Source organism: Aptenodytes forsteri, unplaced genomic scaffold (genome assembly GCF_000699145.1).
Source record: "Aptenodytes forsteri isolate BGI_AS27 unplaced genomic scaffold, ASM69914v1 Scaffold150, whole genome shotgun sequence".
Classification (NCBI taxonomy): Eukaryota; Metazoa; Chordata; class Aves; order Sphenisciformes; family Spheniscidae; genus Aptenodytes; species Aptenodytes forsteri.
In genome coordinates, this window is record NW_008795693.1 from 784386 (window position 1) to 793939 (window position 9554).

The following is a 9554-nucleotide window of genomic DNA, read 5'->3' on the forward strand; positions in this document are numbered from 1 at the left end:
ATGATGTTCTCAAACCCAAATCTGACAAAACCAGCTGAGGTGGAGATTCAACCTTTTGGCATTTGCCCATTAACCATTTCAATGGGTTGATTCTGGATGAAAGAACTTATCTTTGTACTTAAAGAGAGCCTTCTGCCACTGACTGTACTCTCTCATCTCCCGTTTTTAATTGGCTTCCAGCTAATCCTCAGACCCAAGATGTTTAAGTTTTGCTTTGCCCACATATGACCAAAAGCAAGCAACAGTTAGTTCTTCTACCTTGCTAGCTAAAGAGGTCAAGCAAAGTCTTGTTTATCTGCACTCCACTAAAAGAGCAATAGCTTGAAGAAAATTATTGCAATACCAAAATAAGTGAAGGTGAAGCAAGAGACATCAAAAATATCAAAAACTCATTCTGTAAGTCCACAGCAATAAAATAATGATTAAGGGAAAGGTCAGTCCAGTCATCGCTTTCTCAAGAAAGCTACAGGTCACAAGGCCAAAACAAAACAAAAACCCCCTAATACTAGTGATGATAGGACAGAGGGGAAAGAAAAAAAAAGCACACATCAGACTACTTAGATGAATCAACTTTCTGTCAAATTAGCTGGTTTTCATGAAATTCGGTCATGAACATGTTGAACAGTTTGGGTTTTTCTTAAAGCTTCAAACCATTAGCAGTTATTTTTGAGAGTTCGTCGAGGATTGACAAGGCAAGAGAGGCTGGAAAATGGCAAACAGTGATATCCTAAAGAAGTGGGAGGGGAAAGGAGTGGAGAGAAGAACGTGAAGAATGATAGTTGTTGCTTATTTGCACGTGGATTGCCATTAAACCCATCTGCTAGCACCAAGAAGAAAATAAGAGATCGAACTCAACAAAAACTCATTGTTCATGGATAAGCCAGGTCAAACCAACTCAGCTTCCTACTATGGCAGAATAACATATTTTAGGAACATAGATGCAGCAGACACTGAAGCTTGACGTTAGCAAAACCACATCAAAAGATTCAAACCCCATTCTTACGAAAAATTAAGAAAACTTTGTCATACAGTTACCAATGCAGTCATCTTATGGCAGATTTGAAACTGACTGGATAACTGCACTGACTTACCATTTGCTCGGAGTCAAAAAATGGAAAGACGCACAAAATAGCCTGACATACTGAATAACCTCTGCAGAGATCTGCCCTGGTCCCACACTATTCTCATACGTGTGGGATCTAGATCATACGATCTAGAAAACGAAGGAGAAAATGACATTCATTAAACTTGGGGAAGCTGCTAACTTAAAGCTGCCAGCTTGCTGGAAGACTGAATTCAAAGCAAGTTTTAGAAACTGGAAAATTCTTTGTTGAGAAAGAGGCAAATACCATACAGGAACATATAGAGGAACATATGTGAGAATCGTGAAGCAACAGTTATGGTCTACTCATGGCTGATAAAGCTTCCAGCACAATACTGTATCCAGTCTTCAGCAAATTTCAGAAGAGATCAACTGGAAAGAATCCAAGCAAAAGGAATAGGAACATCACAGAATTAGAAAAACATGACATCTGGGAGGAAAAAAGAAAAAACAGAATGAACTGGAGCTCAGCCAAAAGAAGATAAAGTAAGGGTCATGATTATATCTTTCAAATATTTGAAAGCCTGCTGCAAAGGAAGAAGGAAGAATCCGTTCTCCATGCCCACAACTTTCAGAAGAAACAGAAAGGTTTAAAAAGCAACAAAGAAGATTTAGGAAAACATTACTGGGTGGAGTGGCAGGGAGGGTGTGGTGTGAGGGCACTGGGGAAGAGGAAAGAAAAACACCAAGTCAAAATTGCTAAAAGAAAAAAAACCAATGAGTCAGACAGACAGACTGTCTGGGGAGTATGTGGAGTTTCCCCATCACTGTCACTAAACTGCTGTCAAAAAACACAACTATACTCCAACTTTTCATTGACTAGTTGACCTCTCTAAAGTCTCCTCTCCAGACCTAGGACTGTGCTACAAGAAAAATAATCTTAACACAGATGTGTTGTCTCCTCTCTTTCTTATAAGGACATTACCCAAAGTGAGAATACCAACGAGCTGCATGCCAACTGTAACCTTCAGAGCTGAAGTGTCTTAAAAAAACCAACACAAAACCCAAAAAACAACCCACTGCAAACCTTACATGTTAAAATATCTTTTTAAAAAGTCTAACCCATGTACTTGCCTCTGTTGATACAAGGATCCAACTATGTCCTAACGCTACAAACAAACCAGAACCTGACAGAGAGGCACGTGGCCAACACCCTGCAGAGAGCAGCACTGGGAATTTTGCTCTCGAGTCTCACTCTGGAGGACAAATAGCAGAAACACCACTTTTGACTCTAATGTCTTGAATATTTTTATATGCTTATCTACAGCTCATAGATTGTGGCTCAAAATCTTAAGGTTTCACTGGCTGTCAGGTTTTTGAAGGGTACAAGGAACAGAGAAATTTCTTCTTCCAGAAGAGCGTGGAAGAGAATCATCTATACATGGTTACCCCAGCACAATTAACTGAAGCCAGTACTGTAAGGTGCAACCCTATCGTTCTGCAGCTTGGCATTAAGACTTACTCAGTAGCAAGCTTCTCTGGAGGTTGGGGGAGGGGGGAACCACCAAAATCTCAATCCCTTCTATTTTTTTTTTTTTTAGCTCATGCATTGTGAGCATTGAGCTGTACCCACCAGCGTATTCCAAACGGCATTTGCATTTGTTCTCACTATGTAAAACCTCTGGGAGTATTTACAGGAAAGAAACTCTGATTAGACATAACTGCAAGCATTATCATCTTATTCAGCCAATTTTCTCTCTCCAGTTCCCCTCCCCACACACCACAGTTTGGCCTCCACCATTTGCATCAATGGAAGTAGCTGGGGACGGGCATTTCACAAATCTCCCAAATCCACTACTCCCGGGTACAAGACTTATTTTAGCCTTTAACCATGCAACTGGAAGATATTTAAGCATGCCACAGAGGCTTAGGGGAGGCTTTGGAATTGCATTTGCTTTATATCGTACAATGTCAAAAAGACAGTTATTTGCCATCTTTTCTTGAGTATCCCAGAATAAGATGCTGATGCAGGAATAAATATTTATAAGGCTATTTCATACAGTTTTCCTTAAATCTGCCTAGATCTAACCCCCTCTTGTTTTAAGAAGTAGGAATTATATGTAAATATCACGGCAACAGCAAGGAGGATCTAAGAGTTAAGATCAGGTTTCTATGCACAGGAGGGGCCCGCTGTGGATTTACAGGATTAGCACCAGTGCCCTTCCCTCACTATCAGGAATGACTGTCTGCTCCCCACTTTGCATCTTTACAACTGCAGATACTGGGATCTTGGAGTACGAGGCTGACAGTCAGCAAAGGCAAAGCACTAGTCACTCCTAAAGAGTGACAGGGCTGGGAAATGAAAAAGAAGGAAAAAAATATTTTTTAAGAAATAAAATCAATAGGTGTAAACAACTTAAGTCAAGATAGCTGAACAGGCATTGCCATTTCATGGAGTTCAGAAGTGCCACCATCTGCATTCATAGCAGAAGCATTTTTGCTCAGGCACCTCACCATGTGGTAAACCCTGGAATCCCCGGCTGTCCAAATGGCCACCAGACCACAGGACATGGCAAATAAACATCTACTCAGAAGTGACACTTGTGGTTTAGACCAGGACTGAAGTCAGGCCAAGTTTTAGACATAAATTAGCTACCTGTATCACAAGTGGGATGTTTACTACGCATTGTGGTATAAATACTCGGTTCTTTCCCAATTTTTTTCCTTCTTCCTAACACTTCCTCCACCTTTGAAGAGGCAATCATCATCTGAGAATTTAGTTTCCAGGAGCTGGGACGGGGAAGCAAACGCAGAGCAATACAGCCATCACACAGGCAAAACGTGGCCCCCAGAAACAGCAGGCTTTTCCCATACAGACGCCCGACAGCAGCTCCAAGAAAGCGTTAGCATTACTCCGAGAAGAGAACCATATCAGTAATCATTTTCAGAGCCATGATCTAGCCCATCACATCATCTTCACCTGAGGGGGGGTGAGCAGCCTGCTTTGCCTTTTCTCTCCCTCACACTAGAAATACCTACATGAATATGAAAGTCAATTTGATTCCTTCCCCTCTCACTTTGCTGAGAAGTGGGTGCATTGCGGGGGGATCAAGTCAATTAAAAAGTTGAGTTGTGTCAATATTGCCCTTCTTTGTGCCTTCTCTTCTAGGCTCTCACCGTGTCTCCCAAACTCTCTCCTTTAAAGTAGCTTTGCCTCTCCCCTCCCCTCCCCCTGCTGCAAAACACACATATGAACAGAGAGGTCGCTTAGAAAATGCCAATCAAATCCTCAAAAACAGACTGGAATGGTTCCTAATCTTTCTTTTACAGTAAGTATCACAATAAAAAAAACCCAACCATTTTTAGTTGGTGTTCATTTACATCCAAAATCCAGAGTAAATTTACATTCTTAATTAAATTTTAGGTCTTTAGTCTGTATTCAGTTTTTGCTCCCTAACAATGGGATGGCTCAGTACTTTCTTACAGGATGCAAAAGGGCAGGGAGACTTTGCAGTGCTCCCTGCTGGAAGATGACATCATAATTCAAAGCTTTATTGGTTAGGTCAGTTTTAGGATATAGCTACTTTGGGCTGTTCTGCTTTGTTTATACAAATCCTGTTATTTCTTCATCGACCAGACAAATCATTAGGGAGATTACAGCCATGCTGCAAAGTCATCTCCATTGATAAAAAAAACATTTGCAATCCAGGCTGCACTAAGGCAACAAGGTTGTACTCTTCTAATAAAAGTGGCAGAAAGTCATTAAGGTTCATTTAAAGCTACCCAGAGTATTCGGTTAATTTTAAACTGCTAATGGATTTCAGAGGCAGCATCTCAGGTGAAAGTCACTTTTGATACAATCCTTTCAGTCCACTGGTTTTCTAGGGACCTCATTCAACATGGCTAGGGTGTCAGGTAGCACGAGTTACCCCATTACAGCAGTACTTCTTTTAAAAGGATCCCAGAAGACCGTAGGAAGACATAAGCCCCTCAGCTCTGCACACGGCCACAGCCCTGCAAAACTTCCACGCTACCACCGAGCCCCCCGGCCCAGCTTGGAACTACAGCTCCCATCGCACACTCCGACATGAACCAGCCCTGCGCACATCAGGTTGCTGAAAGGCTGCATCGTAAGGTCCCAGGGGTACCAGTGAAGTGTTCAACGCATGTGGGACGTGGCACAGAAACCCTGGTGTGTTTTTAAGGAATTGCAGAGGAGATATGCCCCACTCAAGCGCCATGACGGGGCTGTATAATATAGTAAATATAGTAAGAGCACATACTCCACTCACTAAACCAGTAAGTTTCCAGTGAAACCATGCTGACGATGCCCTAATCCTGACCTGCAGAAGGACATCTGTCACCCCCCAACGATGAGAAGCAGCACATTCCTTTCACCTTTCCTTCATCTTCCCACACCATGTAAATAGTCAGCTTTATACACAGATCAATTATAAGGCCTATGCCAAGCTCCAGCATACCACTGAACTACGTCAAGGCTCATCAAAAGATTCTTCATTAGCAAGTCTTCAATATCTGTAAAATATTCCAGAAACTCTGTACCGCAGACACAGTCTCCACCATGAAAACCTGCTTTAACTCACAGTGTCAGTACAGCACATTAACACAGTGCAAAGCACAAGCGGCAAACTGGTCTTACTGCAAGATCACCTCTTTTTTGGCACACCTTTTCAAGACGCTGCCTCTTCTGCTTTACAATACTGGTGCTCACCACCAACTCCAGCTCCCTGTACTTAGTCACCGCTGGGGACTTCTGGCAGTTGTCACAACCCCGAGATGCATACACCCGACCAAGAAATGGGGTATTTGGGTAGCCAGGAGGGGAGACAGCATGGCCACAGGGCTGCTGGGAGCAGAAGATGATACTGCTGAAGAAGGAGCTGCAGGGAGGCAGCCCTGGCCTCAGGACAGGACAGGGAACAGAGGAAGCTGCTTTGGGAACCTCTGCTCTTTCTGCATAGCGAGCCAGGATTTAGAAGAGTTTGCAAACTCCTCACACAAAGCACACGCTTCCTTGCTTGGCTTCAGAGTTAAGAATTAGAACTGCAGAATTAGAGGATACTGGCAGGAAGAGGTGAACTAAGACGAGCTACTGGATGAAAGCATCGTTGCCTACACAGTGCAATGATTTATGGCTCAACCATAGGTTTAGGCAAAAATTCACTCTGACCACACAGCTTGAATGTAGATCCATACTCAAAACATTGACTTTAGACAAGCCGCAGTTGCGCAGAGGAAGAAAGCTTCAGTCCCCACACACTTTTAAAAAAAGTAACTAAATAATTAAAAAAAAAAAGGTCGTCCCATGGATGCTTCTCTGGCTGGATGAGTCTTCTCTGAATCACTGCCAAAGTCAGTACAGATACGACATGGCTGAAGTCAACCATACAAGTTGGCCAGATATCCCGAGAAGAGTAAGAAACTTGGCATTTGTATACAACCACGTTAGCATGCCTATAAAATTACTTCTCATTCATTACTTCCTTCACCTCAATAGCCCAAAAACCTAATACAGCTATGCAAAGTGATTGAAGCATTACGAGTAGCATTTGATACAAAACCTGAACTTCTTCAGCAGCTGGTATAGAGTGCTCGAAGTGAAACACAGGGGATGGAGAGAACATTTAATACACATTTTGTCAATCTCCAAATGACTTTGCAAAAGACAGAAACTGTTTTTAGACAGAGGCAGACCCCTGTAATGAAGGCTCAGAAAAGATCTCCTCCTCAGTCAATCCAAGAGTTCATATCTAATGGAGCTGGTACCCAGCCAGAAGACTGAGCTAGTCAATTAGCTCAAACTTTGTGTTAAAATTATGGAAAAAGCCTACCAGAAATGTTTCTGAAGAGAAATGCCAGTCACCGCTGTGCAATCCAGAACCCAAGAACCTGAACTCCAGGTCTTCCCAAGCTCTGTTTGGTAAAATGAAGGAAAGCCATGACATGTCACCTTGCCCCCAAAACAATTCCACATTTACCACAGGCAAGAATAATAACCAAAATTACTGAAGAACTTATTTTGGTTTTCAGTTTATAGGCGAGATCTGCCCAACAGCCACCAAGACCATTTTCTAGTAGACACAAGAGCAGTCACCTCTAGTGCCTTTATTTGACTTTGGCTACAGAAACTCCTCTTGGTCAGAGTGGAGCAGCTGAACCAGCTCGCAGGCAGCTCTGGGATTGTGAGACTAGGAACAGCCAAGACATTCCAGGAAAAAAAAAATTGAGCCAGTAACTGGCCTGAAACAAGTATGTTTTACCACAACATTTCAGGGCAAGTCAACCAAATCTCCAGTGTTCCTCATAACACTGTCATAAGTATGAACAGCTATTATTCTTGATATTTCTCATAACATGAATAATGACGGATTTATTACCAGTCACTTCCTCAGTTGCTCTGGTTTATGACTATCGTATAATAAGATACAGCTACACGTACCTTACATAATCTTCCAGGGGAAAAGCTTCTTCAACCTCTTCACATTGCAGATTTTTCACAACAGAAATTTGTATTTCAGTGCTCTAAAAGGAGAAAGTGACTTGCATCACTGGTGGCTGCACACTAACTGTCTCCCTGAAACACTACCGAGAGCTGCCAAATTCACCTGATAGGCTACTTCGCATCACCTACAGAATTGTCACCTTAGCTCATCTAAATTTTAAATGAGAGAGACCTGGGGAACAAACCTTGCAACTGGAAGTCAGGCTGTTACAGCACAGGACTCCTTCATTCACTTCACTTTTCAAAACTGCCCATTTTCCAAACACCCATGAGAAGTTCTCCCACTGCTGGGAAGAGGAGGTGAACAAGTAAACCAGGATAAATTATACATTTACCAAAATTAGGTAAGGCTAAGACTAGCAAAGCATCTTGCAATGCCATTCTCCTACCCAAAACTGTATCAGCAGTACTGTTTTCCAAAGGACACTGGGGGAAAACAGGAGGAGGGAAGTTACCGGACCACAACTCAATCAAGCGTTGCAAGCATCTTCACACACCTGAACTCATCCTGTCATGCACAGCATCAGCAGCAACATTCTTTGCAATGCTCCTCTGACTTTCCATGTGTTAATGTAATCCACCTTTGCTAGGAGGGAACTCCACAGAGGTTTTTCCTGACCTTTTTAGCAGCAGCTCTAGAACAAAACATGCATGCTGAATGCAAAACAAGCTTGAGCACACATCAGACATGCCAGCAACCCAAATAGCATTTGCTCTGCACTCATACAGCTCATCTCGTAGCCTCCTTGCTCAATTCTCCTGAAGCCTTTTAGAAAAAAACCCAATGCTTCTTCTGAAACCTTTCAAATGTTAAATGTCATGACTGTGGGTAATGTTGTAATAGCCTACCAGTAAAGAATATCAAAAGCTATCAGTAGTTCATGAAAATCATGTATAATCTGTGACATTCTATTTTGATCATTTCTAGAGCATAATAATGGGCTATTTTGATTGCTTTCCCCTTAGAGGGTCTTCATTAAGAACTATCATTTAAGAACAAAAACTAAAGTTAGGTGCCCAGCAGCCAGGGAAGAAAAACAAAACAAAACCATACACACACACAAAAAGGAAACCTTCAGCCTCAACTTTTTGGACTTCAGGATTCCTGGAATGAAGCATTTCATCACAGCAGAAAGCAAGACCAAAAGAAGAGGGACGTAAAGTCAGTGAGCTCTTTCATAGTGTTAAAAACGCCTGCATTTCTGTGTCTAGATTATAGACGCTGATGGCAAATATGCCTCTAGCACAAGCTTTAGCAGCAAGTAGTACTTTGTCCTCACAACTGTGCTGCACTGATACCTTTCTCTTGGAAATTCTTTTGTTTACTACGCTCCTTGCTGTGACCAAGTACAGTAACTGGAACATCACAGTTCGAGCTGGACAGGAAAAACAAAAGCAACCTGACCCACCGACAAAGCATCTGCCAGCACTTGAGCCACTGTTCTGCAAAATATCAAGGCTTGAATTCTGACATAATCCCCTGACATATCGGGTGATGTCAGCACGAGCAGCTATTAGAATGAAGAATGATCACCCACAAGACATTAATTCAGGAAGAATCAATGGCCTTGCAATACATATTTCTCCCTTAACATTCTCCTAAATGGACTTTAATACATTTGAGCCAGAAGGGAAAGCAGGCCTTTTAAGAAAGGCTTTGGCACAAGACAAAAATATCACAAGCTTCTGAATTTTTAGCTTTTCCAGCTCCTTGAAGTTTAATTCCACACTTGTGCTTTGATATAACAAAAGCTCCTCATTCCTTTCCAAGGATGCTCAGAGCTTTAACAGTGCACTAAGCAAGACCAACCTACAGATTTACCTTCCCCAGTCCTTCTCACCCCCTCTCCCAATTCCCATTTAGGGAGAGAGAACATTCTCCTGCCTGAATCTGTACCTAGTAGTTTGGCAGAGATGAACATCACAGGAAAGAAGCAGAAAGGGGGGGGGGGGGGGGAAAACCAAAAAAAAAAGACACTTCTAAAACCC